The 15,185-nt window shown below is 42.0% G+C and overlaps 5 non-coding genes across 5 annotated transcripts; all 5 read left to right on the top strand.

Annotated features, from left to right (window-relative positions):
- The first annotated feature begins 909 nt into the window (after positions 1-909).
- On the top strand, positions 910-981 carry trnad-guc (transfer RNA aspartic acid (anticodon GUC)). Its single transcript has one exon. It is a non-coding gene; the product is annotated as a tRNA-Asp (tRNA).
- Positions 982-1,259: 278 nt separating this feature from the next.
- Positions 1,260-1,333, top strand: trnan-guu (transfer RNA asparagine (anticodon GUU)). The gene has a single exon. It is a non-coding gene; the product is annotated as a tRNA-Asn (tRNA).
- Positions 1,334-6,558: 5,225 nt separating this feature from the next.
- trnad-guc (transfer RNA aspartic acid (anticodon GUC)) lies at positions 6,559-6,630 on the top strand. Its single transcript has one exon. It is a non-coding gene; the product is annotated as a tRNA-Asp (tRNA).
- A 5,583-nt stretch (positions 6,631-12,213) lies between these two features.
- trnad-guc (transfer RNA aspartic acid (anticodon GUC)) lies at positions 12,214-12,285 on the top strand. The gene has a single exon. It is a non-coding gene; the product is annotated as a tRNA-Asp (tRNA).
- A 278-nt stretch (positions 12,286-12,563) lies between these two features.
- Positions 12,564-12,637, top strand: trnan-guu (transfer RNA asparagine (anticodon GUU)). The gene has a single exon. It is a non-coding gene; the product is annotated as a tRNA-Asn (tRNA).
- The last annotated feature ends 2,548 nt before the right edge of the window (positions 12,638-15,185 follow it).

Here is a 15,185-nt window from a genome sequence, read left to right as displayed (position 1 = left end):
TGTGCAAAGCTGTCATCAAGACAAAGGGTGGCTACTTTGAAGAATATAAAATATATTTTTATTTCTTTAACACTTTTTTAGTTACTACAAGATACCATGTGTTATTTTATAGTTTTGATGTCTTCACTTTTATTCTACAATGTAGAAAATAGTAAAAAATCTAGAAAAAAAAAACCTTGAATGAGTAGGTGTGTCCCAACTTTTGACTGGTTCTGGATATGTGTATGTATGTCTATATTAATCTGCTTTGAGGAACAATAAATTCAGAATCTATTATCCACTCTTGTTACTGCTAGAACTTCTTTTCATTTTCAGCAACCCCCATTATGATAAATCACTGTATATCACCTTGTATAACTTTGAGAAAATTCTAATGAATGTATTTTGTCTCGTTGTTTAAAGTGTGCGCAGGACTTGTTTATAGGAAAATGTTGGTATCGTGTTTGTTAGGGATGGTTGTCAGAGTTGACCGTGTTTGTTTGGGATAGTTGTCAGAGTTGACCGTGTTTGTTAGGGATGGTTGTCAAGAGTTGACTGAAGGACTAAATGCGCCAGCTCGATATACCGTCATCAAATGTAAATTCAACAGTTGTTTTATTAAATAAAGCATTTCAATTGTCACGGTGTATCCCTGTATGTAATAATGTCTCAATGATCATTTAATTTAGAAAAAACGTTTTCAGTATTAAAATAGGCCCACCCCCGCAAAAAAGGTCAACAAAAATGAACAGGCACACAAGTAATGAAATACTGAGGTCCGTTTGGATATTCGAATATTCAAACAACCGTGGTCGTCTGCTGTGTGTCTGTGTATGCGTGTCTAAATGTGGACTTATATTGACAAAGAAGGGGATGCTGTTGCTTTAACTGAAAGTGACCTGCAGAGGTAGAATACCAGCACACACTCAGTCCTCGTTAGTATAGTGGTCAGTATCCCCGCCTGTCACGCGGGAGACCGGGGTTCAATTCCCCGACGGGGAGGTGTACATTTTATTGTCCTTTTACTTCAACGGGAGACGGATTGGGAGGGACATGAACAACATTTAGAAAACATCTGTCTTTGAGATAAACCACGTAGTATATACGTCTGTTCAGATCTGGATATTACCCCTCTGTTTAGCCGCACAATTATGAATGGAAGCTGAATATGTCTCTTTCTGGATAAGATAATAGCATTTTTGCAACCACGTAACGGCGGAGTGATTTCCATGAAATGAACGTGGTCCTTGTTCCACGTGGGTCCATGTACTAGCAGTTTAGTCTCTGTGGCGCAATTGGTTAGCGCGTTAGACTGTTAATCTAAAGGTTGGTGGTTCAAGCCCACCCAGGGACGAGTGTTTTCTAATTGTTGAGCTCTGTGATGTAAGAACACTTTCCTGGAGTGTAAATTTGATGACGTGTACTCTTTTTTTAAACGTGATTGGTGAGTTGTTGAATGTAAAAGAGGAGGAGTATGATATTTTACATCCTAGTAAAATGGGTGTCAGTGGCCTGTGATCATCAGTTGCTGAATAGCTTCACCATGTATCTAAACTCCAGATAGAATGAGATCGCAGACAGCCAGGGGTCAAAGGTCAGCTTTTTACCAACTCCATGTCTGTGGCTCAATTGCTTTGAGCCTTAGACTGTTAATCTAAAGTTTTGATTTATGTGTTTCAACATACAACATGAGAACAGTCGCATTGAAACCACAGGTAAAATGGGAGGCGGTGGCCTGATTGCATATATAGCTACAGAGGGTAGTGCGTACGGCCCAGTACATCACTGGGGCTAAGCTGCCTGCCATCCAGGACCTCTACACCAGGTGGTGTCAGAGGAAGGCCCTAAAAATTGTCAAAGAGTCCAGCCACCCCAGTCATAGACTGTTCTCTCTACTACCGCATGGCAAGCCGTACCGGAGTGCCAAGTCTAGGACAAAAAGGCTTCTACACAGTTTTTACCCGCAAGCCATAAGACTCCTGAACAGGCAATGAAATGGCTACCTAAACTATTTGCATTGTGTCCCGCCAACCCCTCTTTTACGCTTTTGCTACTCTCTGTTCATCATATATGCTTAGTCACTTTAACCATATCTACATGTACATACTACCTCAACCAGCCTGACTAACCGGTGTCTGTATGTAGCCTCGCTACTTTTATAGCCTCGCTACTGTATATAGCCTGTCTTTTTACTGTTGTTTTATTTCTTTACTTACCTATTGTTCACCTAATACCTTTTTTGCACTATTGGTTAAGAGCCTGTAAGTAAGCAGTTCACTGTAAGGTCTACACCTGTTGTATTCGGCACACGTGACAAATAAACTTGGATTTGATTTGAAAGCAAAGGCCTGTGGTTTTATTACTGTATATCTCGACCGTTTTGTTAGGAAAATATAAATCTGGCTCAAAGGACCATATTTTTGTATATAGATAAGCATCCTTCTCGAAGGACCATATACATCATCAATATATATTAACAGTGGTGGAAAAAGAACCCAATTTTCATACTTGAGTAAAAGTATAGATACCAGTGGTGGAAAAAGTATCCAATTTTTATACTTGAGTAAAAGTAAAGATGCTTTAAAAGAAAATGACTCAAGTAAAAGTTACTCCAGTAGTAAAATCTAAACGTTTTTGGTTTTAAATGTACTTGAGTATCAAAAGTAAAAGTGTAAATCATTTAAAATGTGTTATATTAAGCAAACCAAACAACACGATTATCTTATTTTTAAATTTACGGAGAGCCAGGGGCACGGTTCACCACTCAGCCACAATTTACAAACAAATCATTTGTGTTTAGTGAGTCTGCCAGATAAGAGGCAGTAGGGATGACCCGGGATGTTCTCTTGATAAGTGCGTGAATTGCACGATTTTCCTGTCCTGCTAAGCATTCAAAATGTAACGACTTCTTATGGGTGTCAGGGATAATGTATGGAGTAAAAAGTACATTATTCTCTTTAGAAATGTAGTGAAGTAAAAGTAGTCCAAAATATGATTAGTTAAGTACAGATACCCCAAAAAACGACTTAAGAATTACTTTAAAGTATTTTTACTTAAGTACTTTACACCACTGTATATGAATCTGGCTCGACGGACTATATCATTTAGTTATATATATATATATATACATACAGTGCTCAAAAAAATAAAGGGAACACTTAAACAACACAATGTAACTCCAAGTCAATCACACTTCTGTGAAATCAAACTGTCCACTTAGGAAGCAACACTGATTGACAATAAATTTCACATGCTGTTGTGCAAATGGAATAGACAACAGGTGGAAATTATAGGCAATTAGCAAGACACCCCCAATAAAGGAGTGGTTCTGCAGGTGGGGACCACAGACCACTTCTCAGTTCCTATGCTTCCTGGCTGATGTTTTGGTCACTTTTGAATGCTGGCGGTGCTTTCACTCTAGTGGTAGCATGAGACGGAGTCTACAACCCACACAAGTGGCTCAGGTAGTGCAGCTCATCCAGGATGGCACATCAATGCGAGCTGTGGCAAGAAGGTTTGCTGTGTCTGTCAGCGTAGTGTCCAGAGCATGGAGGCGCTACCAGGAGACAGGCCAGTACATCAGGAGACGTGGAGAAGGCCGTAGGAGGGCAACAACCCAGCAGCAGGTCCGCTACCTCCGCCTTTGTGCAAGGAGAAGCAGGAGAAGCACTGCCAGAGCCCTGCAAAATGACCTCCAGCAGGCCACAAATGTGTATGTGTCTGATCAAACGGTCAGAAACAGACTCCATGAGGGTGGTATGAGGGCCCGACGTCCACAGGTGGGGGTTGTGCTTACAGCCCAACACCGTGCAGGACGTTTGGCATTTGCCAGAGAACACCAAGATTGGCAAATTCGCCACTGGCGCCCTGTGCTCTTCACAGATGAAAGCAGGTTCACACTGAGCACGTGACAGACGTGACAGAGTCTGGAGACGCCGTGGAGAACGTTCTGCTGCCTGCAACATCCTCCAGCATGACCGGTTTGGCGTTGGGTCAGTCATGGTGTGGGGTGGGGTGGGTGGCATTTCTTTGGGGGGCCGCACAGCCCTCCATGTGCTCGCCAGAGGTAGCCTGACTGCCATTAGGTACCGAGATGAGATCCTCAGACCCCTTGTGAGACCATATGCTGGTTCAGTTGGCCCTGGGTTCCTCCTAATGCAAGACAATGCTAGACCTCATGTGGCTGGAGTGTGTCAGCAGTTCCTACAAGAGGAAAGGCATTGATCCTATGGACTGGCCATCCCGTTCCCCAGACCTGAATCCAATTGAGCACATCTGGGACATCATGTCTCGCTCCATCCACCAACGCCACGTTGCACCACAGACTGTCCAAGAGTTGGCGGATGCTTTAGTCCAGGTCTGGGAGGAGATCCCTCAGGAGACCATCCGCCACCTCATCAGGAGCATGCCCAGGCGTTGTAGGGAGGTCATACAGGCACGTGGAGGCCACACACACTACTGAGCCTCATTTTGACTTGTTTTAAGGACATTACATCAAAGTTGGATCAGCTTGTAGTGTGGTTTTCCACTTTAATTTTGAGTGTGACTCCAAATCCAGACCTCCATGGGTTGATAAATTGGATTTCCATTGATTATTTTTGTGTGATTTTGTTGTCAGCACATTCAACTATGTAAAGAAAAAAGTATTTAATAAGATTATTTCTTTCATTCAGATCGAGGATGTGTTGTTTGTGTTCCCTTTATTTTTTTGATCAGTATATATATATATATATATATATATATATATATATATTTAACGGCGGTACATCATTACTTTAAGAAGCGAAGGTCAGTCAATCTGGAAAATTTCAACAACTTTGAAAGTTTCTTCAAGCGCAGTCGCAAAAACCATCAAGCGCTATGATGAAACTGGCTCTCATGAGGACCGCCACAGGAAAGGAAGACCCAGAGTTAGCTCTGCTGCGGAGAAAAAGTTCTTGCGAGTTACCAGCCTCAGAAATTGCAGCCCAAATAAATGCTTCACAGAGTTCAAGTAACAGACACATCTCAACATCAACTGTTCAGAAGAGACTACGTGAATCAGGCCTTCATGGTCGAATTGCTGTAAAACAAAAACATTACTAAAGGACACCAATAATATGAAGAGACTTGCTTGGGCCAAGAAACACGAGCAATGGCCATTAGATTGTTGGAAATCTGTCCTTTGGTCTGACTCCAAATTTGAGATTTTTGGTTCCAACCGCTCTGTCTTTGTGAGACGCGGAGTAGGTGAACGCATGATCTCCGCGTGTGTGATTCCCACCGTGAAGCAAGGAGGAGGTGTGATGGTGTGGGGATGCTTTGCTGGTGACACTGTTGGTGATTTTATTTAGAATTCAAGGCACACTTAACCAGCATTGCTACCACAGTATTCTGCAGCGATACGCCATCCCACCTGGTTTGCGCTTAGTGGGACTATCATTTGTTTTTCAACAGGACAATGACCCAACACACCTCCAGGCTGTGTAAGGGCTATTTGACCAAGAAGGAGAGTGATGGAGTGCTGCATCAAATGACCTGGCCTCCACAATCACCTGATTGAGAGAGTTTGGGATGAGTTGGACCGCAGAGTGAAGGAAAAGCAGCCAACAAGTGCTCAGCATTTGTGGGAACTCCTTCAAGACTGTTGAAAAGCATTCCACTTGCAGCTGGTGGAGAGAATGCCAAGAGTGTGCAAAGCTGTCATCAAGACAAAGGGTGGCTACTTTGAAGAATATAAAATATATTTTTATTTCTTTAACACTTTTTTAGTTACTACAAGATACCATGTGTTATTTTATAGTTTTGATGTCTTCACTTTTATTCTACAATGTAGAAAATAGTAAAAAATCTAGAAAAAAAAAACCTTGAATGAGTAGGTGTGTCCCAACTTTTGACTGGTTCTGGATATGTGTATGTATGTCTATATTAATCTGCTTTGAGGAACAATAAATTCAGAATCTATTATCCACTCTTGTTACTGCTAGAACTTCTTTTCATTTTCAGCAACCCCCATTATGATAAATCACTGTATATCACCTTGTATAACTTTGAGAAAATTCTAATGAATGTATTTTGTCTCGTTGTTTAAAGTGTGCGCAGGACTTGTTTATAGGAAAATGTTGGTATCGTGTTTGTTAGGGATGGTTGTCAGAGTTGACCGTGTTTGTTTGGGATAGTTGTCAGAGTTGACCGTGTTTGTTAGGGATGGTTGTCAAGAGTTGACTGAAGGACTAAATGCGCCAGCTCGATATACCGTCATCAAATGTAAATTCAACAGTTGTTTTATTAAATAAAGCATTTCAATTGTCACGGTGTATCCCTGTATGTAATAATGTCTCAATGATCATTTAATTTAGAAAAAACGTTTTCAGTATTAAAATAGGCCCACCCCCGCAAAAAAGGTCAACAAAAATGAACAGGCACACAAGTAATGAAATACTGAGGTCCGTTTGGATATTCGAATATTCAAACAACCGTGGTCGTCTGCTGTGTGTCTGTGTATGCGTGTCTAAATGTGGACTTATATTGACAAAGAAGGGGATGCTGTTGCTTTAACTGAAAGTGACCTGCAGAGGTAGAATACCAGCACACACTCAGTCCTCGTTAGTATAGTGGTCAGTATCCCCGCCTGTCACGCGGGAGACCGGGGTTCAATTCCCCGACGGGGAGGTGTACATTTTATTGTCCTTTTACTTCAACGGGAGACGGATTGGGAGGGACATGAACAACATTTAGAAAACATCTGTCTTTGAGATAAACCACGTAGTATATACGTCTGTTCAGATCTGGATATTACCCCTCTGTTTAGCCGCACAATTATGAATGGAAGCTGAATATGTCTCTTTCTGGATAAGATAATAGCATTTTTGCATCCACGTAACGGCGGAGTGATTTCCATGAAATGAACGTGGTCCTTGTTCCACGTGGGTCCATGTTCTAGCAGTTTAGTCTCTGTGGCGCAATTGTTTAGCGCGTTAGACTGTTAATCTAAAGGTTGGTGGTTCAAGCCCACCCAGGGACGAGTGTTTTCTAATTGTTGAGCTCTGTGATGTAAGAACACTTTCCTGGAGTGTAAATTTGATGACGTGTACTCTTTTTTTAAACGTGATTGGTGAGTTGTTGAATGTAAAAGAGGAGGAGTATGATATTTTACATCCTAGTAAAATGGGTGTCAGTGGCCTGTGATCATCAGTTGCTGAATAGCTTCAACATGTATCTAAACTCCAGATAGAATGAGATCGCAGACAGCCAGGGGTCAAAGGTCAGCTTTTTACCAACTCCATGTCTGTGGCTCAATTGCTTTGAGCCTTAGACTGTTAATCTAAAGTTTTGATTTATGTGTTTCAACATACAACATGAGAACAGTCGCATTGAAACCACAGGTAAAATGGGAGGCGGTGGCCTGATTGCATATATAGCTACAGAGGGTAGTGCGTACGGCCCAGTACATCACTGGGGCTAAGCTGCCTGCCATCCAGGACCTCTACACCAGGTGGTGTCAGAGGAAGGCCCTAAAAATTGTCAAAGAGTCCAGCCACCCCAGTCATAGACTGTTCTCTCTACTACCGCATGGCAAGCCGTACCGGAGTGCCAAGTCTAGGACAAAAAGGCTTCTACACAGTTTTTACCCGCAAGCCATAAGACTCCTGAACAGGCAATGAAATGGCTACCTAAACTATTTGCATTGTGTCCCGCCAACCCCTCTTTTACGCTTTTGCTACTCTCTGTTCATCATATATGCTTAGTCACTTTAACCATATCTACATGTACATACTACCTCAACCAGCCTGACTAACCGGTGTCTGTATGTAGCCTCGCTACTTTTATAGCCTCGCTACTGTATATAGCCTGTCTTTTTACTGTTGTTTTATTTCTTTACTTACCTATTGTTCACCTAATACCTTTTTTGCACTATTGGTTAAGAGCCTGTAAGTAAGCAGTTCACTGTAAGGTCTACACCTGTTGTATTCGGCACACGTGACAAATAAACTTGGATTTGATTTGAAAGCAAAGGCCTGTGGTTTTATTACTGTATATCTCGACCGTTTTGTTAGGAAAATATAAATCTGGCTCAAAGGACCATATTTTTGTATATAGATAAGCATCCTTCTCGAAGGACCATATACATCATCAATATATATTAACAGTGGTGGAAAAAGAACCCAATTGTCATTCTTGAGTAAAAGTATAGATACCAGTGGTGGAAAAAGTATCCAATTTTCATACTTGAGTAAAAGTAAAGATGCTTTAAAAGAAAATGACTCAAGTAAAAGTTACTCCAGTAGTAAAATCTAAACGTTTTTGGTTTTAAATGTACTTGAGTATCAAAAGTAAAAGTGTAAATCATTTAAAATGTGTTATATTAAGCAAACCAAACAACACGATTATCTTATTTTTAAATTTACGGAGAGCCAGGGGCACGGTTCACCACTCAGCCACAATTTACAAACAAATCATTTGTGTTTAGTGAGTCTGCCAGATAAGAGGCAGTAGGGATGACCCGGGATGTTCTCTTGATAAGTGCGTGAATTGCACGATTTTCCTGTCCTGCTAAGCATTCAAAATGTAACGACTTCTTATGGGTGTCAGGGAAAATGTATGGAGTAAAAAGTACATTATTCTCTTTAGAAATGTAGTGAAGTAAAAGTAGTCCAAAATATGATTAGTTAAGTACAGATACCCCAAAAAACGACTTAAGAATTACTTTAAAGTATTTTTACTTAAGTACTTTACACCACTGTATATGAATCTGGCTCGACGGACTATATCATTTAGTTATATATATATATATATATATAATACATACAGTGCTCAAAAAAATAAAGGGAACACTTAAACAACACAATGTAACTCCAAGTCAATCACACTTCTGTGAAATCAAACTGTCCACTTAGGAAGCAACACTGATTGACAATAAATTTCACATGCTGTTGTGCAAATGGAATAGACAACAGGTGGAAATTATAGGCAATTAGCAAGACACCCCCAATAAAGGAGTGGTTCTGCAGGTGGGGACCACAGACCACTTCTCAGTTCCTATGCTTCCTGGCTGATGTTTTGGTCACTTTTGAATGCTGGCGGTGCTTTCACTCTAGTGGTAGCTTGAGACGGAGTCTACAACCCACACAAGTGGCTCAGGTAGTGCAGCTCATCCAGGATGGCACATCAATGCGAGCTGTGGCAAGAAGGTTTGCTGTGTCTGTCAGCGTAGTGTCCAGAGCATGGAGGCGCTACCAGGAGACAGGCCAGTACATCAGGAGACGTGGAGGAGGCCGTAGGAGTGCAACAACCCAGCAGCAGGACCGCTACCTCCGCCTTTGTGCAAGGAGAAGCAGGAGAAGCACTGCCAGAGCCCTGCAAAATGACCTCCAGCAGGCCACAAATGTGCATGTGTCTGATCAAACGGTCAGAAACAGACTCCATGAGGGTGGTATGAGGGCCCGACGTCCACAGGTGGGGGTTGTGCTTACAGCCCAACACCGTGCAGGACGTTTGGCATTTGCCAGAGAACACCAAGATTGGCAAATTCGCCACTGGCGCCCTGTGCTCTTCACAGATGAAAGCAGGTTCACACTGAGCACGTGACAGACGTGACAGAGTCTGGAGACGCCGTGGAGAACGTTCTGCTGCCTGCAACATCCTCCAGCATGACCGGTTTGGCGGTGGGTCAGTCATGGTGTGGGGTGGGGTGGGTGGCATTTCTCTGGGGGGCCGCACAGCCCTCCATGTGCTCGCCAGAGGTAGCCTGACTGCCATTAGGTACCGAGATGAGATCCTCAGACCCCTTGTGAGACCATATGCTGGTTCAGTTGGCCCTGGGTTCCTCCTAATGCAAGACAATGCTAGACCTCATGTGGCTGGAGTGTGTCAGCAGTTCCTACAAGAGGAAAGGCATTGATCCTATGGACTGGCCCGCCCGTTCCCCAGACCTGAATCCAATTGAGCACATCTGGGACATCATGTCTCGCTCCATCCACCAACGCCACGTTGCACCACAGACTGTCCAAGAGTTGGCGGATGCTTTAGTCCAGGTCTGGGAGGAGATCCCTCAGGAGACCATCCGCCACCTCATCAGGAGCATGCCCAGGCGTTGTAGGGAGGTCATACAGGCACGTGGAGGCCACACACACTACTGAGCCTCATTTTGACTTGTTTTAAGGACATTACATCAAAGTTGGATCAGCCTGTAGTGTGGTTTTCCACTTTAATTCTGAGTGTGACTCAAAATCCAGACCTCCATGGGTTGATAAATTGGATTTCCATTGATTATTTTTGTGTGATTTTGTTGTCAGCACATTAAACTATGTAAAGAAAAAAGTATTTAATAAGATTATTTCTTTCATTCAGATCGAGGATGTGTTGTTTAAGTGTTCCCTTTATTTTTTTGATCAGTATATATATATATATATATATATATATATATATTTAACGGCGGTACATCATTACTTTAAGAAGCGAAGGTCAGTCAATCTGGAAAATTTCAACAACTTTGAAAGTTTCTTCAAGCGCAGTCGCAAAAACCATCAAGCGCTATGATGAAACTGGCTCTCATGAGGACCGCCACAGGAAAGGAAGACCCAGAGTTAGCTCTGCTGCGGAGAAAAAGTTCTTGCGAGTTACCAGCCTCAGAAATTGCAGCCCAAATAAATGCTTCACAGAGTTCAAGTAACAGACACATCTCAACATCAACTGTTCAGAAGAGACTACGTGAATCAGGCCTTCATGGTCGAATTGCTGTAAAACAAAAACATTACTAAAGGACACCAATAATATGAAGAGACTTGCTTGGGCCAAGAAACACGAGCAATGGCCATTAGATTGTTGGAAATCTGTCCTTTGGTCTGACTCCAAATTTGAGATTTTTGGTTCCAACCGCTCTGTCTTTGTGAGACGCGGAGTAGGTGAACGCATGATCTCCGCGTGTGTGATTCCCACCGTGAAGCAAGGAGGAGGTGTGATGGTGTGGGGATGCTTTGCTGGTGACACTGTTGGTGATTTTATTTAGAATTCAAGGCACACTTAACCAGCATTGCTACCACAGTATTCTGCAGCGATACGCCATCCCATCTGGTTTGCGCTTAGTGGGACTATCATTTGTTTTTCAACAGGACAATGACCCAACACACCTCCAGGCTGTGTAAGGGCTATTTGACCAAGAAGGAGAGTGATGGAGTGCTGCATCAAATGACCTGGCCTCCACAATCACCTGATTGAGAGAGTTTGGGATGAGTTGGACCGCAGAGTGAAGGAAAAGCAGCCAACAAGTGCTCAGCATTTGTGGGAACTCCTTCAAGACTGTTGAAAAGCATTCCACTTGCAGCTGGTGGAGAGAATGCCAAGAGTGTGCAAAGCTGTCATCAAGACAAAGGGTGGCTACTTTGAAGAATATAAAATATATTTTTATTTCTTTAACACTTTTTTAGTTACTACAAGATACCATGTGTTATTTTATAGTTTTGATGTCTTCACTTTTATTCTACAATGTAGAAAATAGTAAAAAATCTAGAAAAAAAAAACTTGAATGAGTAGGTGTGTCCCAACTTTTGACTGGTTCTGGATATGTGTATGTATGTCTATATTAATCTGCTTTGAGGAACAATAAATTCAGAATCTATTATCCACTCTTGTTACTGCTAGAACTTCTTTTCATTTTCAGCAACCCCCATTATGATAAATCACTGTATATCACCTTGTATAACTTTGAGAAAATTCTAATGAATGTATTTTGTCTCGTTGTTTAAAGTGTGCGCAGGACTTGTTTATAGGAAAATGTTGGTATCGTGTTTGTTAGGGATGGTTGTCAGAGTTGACCGTGTTTGTTTGGGATAGTTGTCAGAGTTGACCGTGTTTGTTAGGGATGGTTGTCAAGAGTTGACTGAAGGACTAAATGCGCCAGCTCGATATACCGTCATCAAATGTAAATTCAACAGTTGTTTTATTAAATAAAGCATTTCAATTGTCACGGTGTATCCCTGTATGTAATAATGTCTCAATGATCATTTAATTTAGAAAAAACGTTTTCAGTATTAAAATAGGCCCACCCCCGCAAAAAAGGTCAACAAAAATGAACAGGCACACAAGTAATGAAATACTGAGGTCCGTTTGGATATTTGAATATTCAAACAACCGTGGTCGTCTGCTGTGTGTGTGTGTGTATGCGTGTCTAAATGTGGACTTATATTGACAAAGAAGGGGATGCTGTTGCTTTAACTGAAAGTGACCTGCAGAGGTAGAATTCCAGCACACACTCAGTCCTCGTTAGTATAGTGGTCAGTATCCCCGCCTGTCACGCGGGAGACCGGGGTTCAATTCCCCGACGGGGAGGTGAACATTTTATTGTCCTTTTACTTCAACGGGAGACGGATTGGGAGGGACATGAACAACATTTAGAAAACATCTGTCTTTGAGATAAACCACGTAGTATATACGTCTGTTCAGATCTGGATATTACCCCTCTGTTTAGCCGCACAATTATGAATGGAAGCTGAATATGTCTCTTTCTGGATAAGATAATAGCATTTTTGCAACCACGTAACGGCGGAGTGATTTCCATGAAATGAACGTGGTCCTTGTTCCACGTGGGTCCATGTTCTAGCAGTTTAGTCTCTGTGGCGCAATTGGTTAGCGCGTTAGACTGTTAATCTAAAGGTTGGTGGTTCAAGCCCACCCAGGGACGAGTGTTTTCTAATTGTTGAGCTCTGTGATGTAAGAACACTTTCCTGGAGTGTATGTAAATTTGATGACGTGTACTCTTTTTTTAAACGTGATTGGTGAGTTGTTGAATGTAAAAGAGGAGGAGTATGATATTTTACATCCTAGTAAAATGGGTGTCAGTGGCCTGTGATCATCAGTTGCTGAATAGCTTCACCATGTATCTAAACTCCAGATAGAATGAGATCGCAGACAGCCAGGGGTCAAAGGTCAGCTTTTTACCAACTCCATGTCTGTGGCTCAATTGCTTTGAGCCTTAGACTGTTAATCTAAAGTTTTGATTTATGTGTTTCAACATACAACATGAGAACAGTCGCATTGAAACCACAGGTAAAATGGGAGGCGGTGGCCTGATTGCATATATAGCTACAGAGGGTAGTGCGTACGGCCCAGTACATCACTGGGGCTAAGCTGCCTGCCATCCAGGACCTCTACACCAGGTGGTGTCAGAGGAAGGCCCTAAAAATTGTCAAAGAGTCCAGCCACCCCAGTCATAGACTGTTCTCTCTACTACCGCATGGCAAGCCGTACCGGAGTGCCAAGTCTAGGACAAAAAGGCTTCTACACAGTTTTTACCCGCAAGCCATAAGACTCCTGAACAGGCAATCAAATGGCTACCCAAACTATTTGCATTGTGTCCCGCCAACCCCTCTTTTACGCTTTTGCTACTCTCTGTTCATCATATATGCTTAGTCACTTTAACCATATCTACATGTACATACTACCTCAACCAGCCTGACTAACCGGTGTCTGTATGTAGCCTCGCTACTTTTATAGCCTCGCTACTGTATATAGCCTGTCTTTTTACTGTTGTTTTATTTCTTTACTTACCTATTGTTCACCTAATACCTTTTTTGCACTATTGGTTAAGAGCCTGTAAGTAAGCAGTTCACTGTAAGGTCTACACCTGTTGTATTCGGCACACGTGACAAATAAACTTGGATTTGATTTGAAAGCAAAGGCCTGTGGTTTTATTACTGTATATCTCGACCGTTTTGTTAGGAAAATATAAATCTGGCTCAAAGGACCATATTTTTGTATATAGATAAGCATCCTTCTCGAAGGACCATATACATCATCAATATATATTAACAGTGGTGGAAAAAGAACCCAATTGTCATTCTTGAGTAAAAGTATAGATACCAGTGGTGGAAAAAGTATCCAATTTTCATACTTGATTAAAAGTAAAGATGCTTTAAAAGAAAATGACTCAAGTAAAAGTTACTCCAGTAGTAAAATCTAAACGTTTTTGGTTTTAAATGTACTTGAGTATCAAAAGTAAAAGTGTAAATCATTTAAAATGTGTTATATTAAGCAAACCAAACAACACGATTATCTTATTTTTAAATTTACGGAGACCCAGGGGCACGGTTCACCACTCAGCCACAATTTACAAACAAATCATTTGTGTTTAGTGAGTCTGCCAGATAAGAGGCAGTAGGGATGACCCGGGATGTTCTCTTGATAAGTGCGTGAATTGCACGATTTTCCTGTCCTGCTAAGCATTCAAAATGTAACGACTTCTTATGGGTGTCAGGGAAAATGTATGGAGTAAAAAGTACATTATTCTCTTTAGAAATGTAGTGAAGTAAAAGTAGTCCAAAATATGATTAGTTAAGTACAGATACCCCCAAAAAACGACTTAAGAATTACTTTAAAGTATTTTTACTTAAGTACTTTACACCACTGTATATTAATCTGGCTCGACGGACTATATCATTTAGTTATATATATATATATATATATATACATACACTGCTCAAAAAAATAAAGGGAACACTTAAACAACACAATGTAACTCCAAGTCAATCACACTTCTGTGAAATCAAACTGTCCACTTAGGAAGCAACACTGATTGACAATAAATTTCACATGCTGTTGTGCAAATGGAATAGACAACAGGTGGAAATTATAGGCAATTAGCAAGACACCCCCAATAAAGGAGTGGTTCTGCAGGTGGGGACCACAGACCACTTCTCAGTTCCTATGCTTCCTGGCTGATGTTTTGGTCACTTTTGAATGCTGGCGGTGCTTTCACTCTAGTGGTAGCTTGAGACGGAGTCTACAACCCACACAAGTGGCTCAGGTAGTGCAGCTCATCCAGGATGGCACATCAATGCGAGCTGTGGCAAGAAGGTTTGCTGTGTCTGTCAGCGTAGTGTCCAGAGCATGGAGGCGCTACCAGGAGACAGGCCAGTACATCAGGAGACGTGGAGGAGGCCGTAGGAGGGCAACAACCCAGCAGCAGGACCGCTACCTCCGCCTTTGTGCAAGGAGAAGCAGGAGAAGCACTGCCAGAGCCCTGCAAAATGACCTCCAGCAGGCCACAAATGTGTATGTGTCTGATCAAACGGTCAGAAACAGACTCCATGAGGGTGGTATGAGGGCCCGACGTCCACAGGTGGGGGTTGTGCTTACAGCCCAACACCGTGCAGGACGTTTGGCATTTGCCAGAGAACACCAAGATTGGCAAATTCGCCACTGGCGCCCTGTGCTCTTCACAGATGAAAGCA

This window comes from Salmo salar, chromosome 18, assembly GCF_965601325.2.
Source record: "Salmo salar chromosome 18, fSalSal1, whole genome shotgun sequence".
Lineage (NCBI taxonomy): Eukaryota > Metazoa > Chordata > Actinopteri > Salmoniformes > Salmonidae > Salmo > Salmo salar.
Note: the sequence above shows the minus strand (reverse complement) of the source record. Positions and strands in the feature narration are given on the sequence as shown.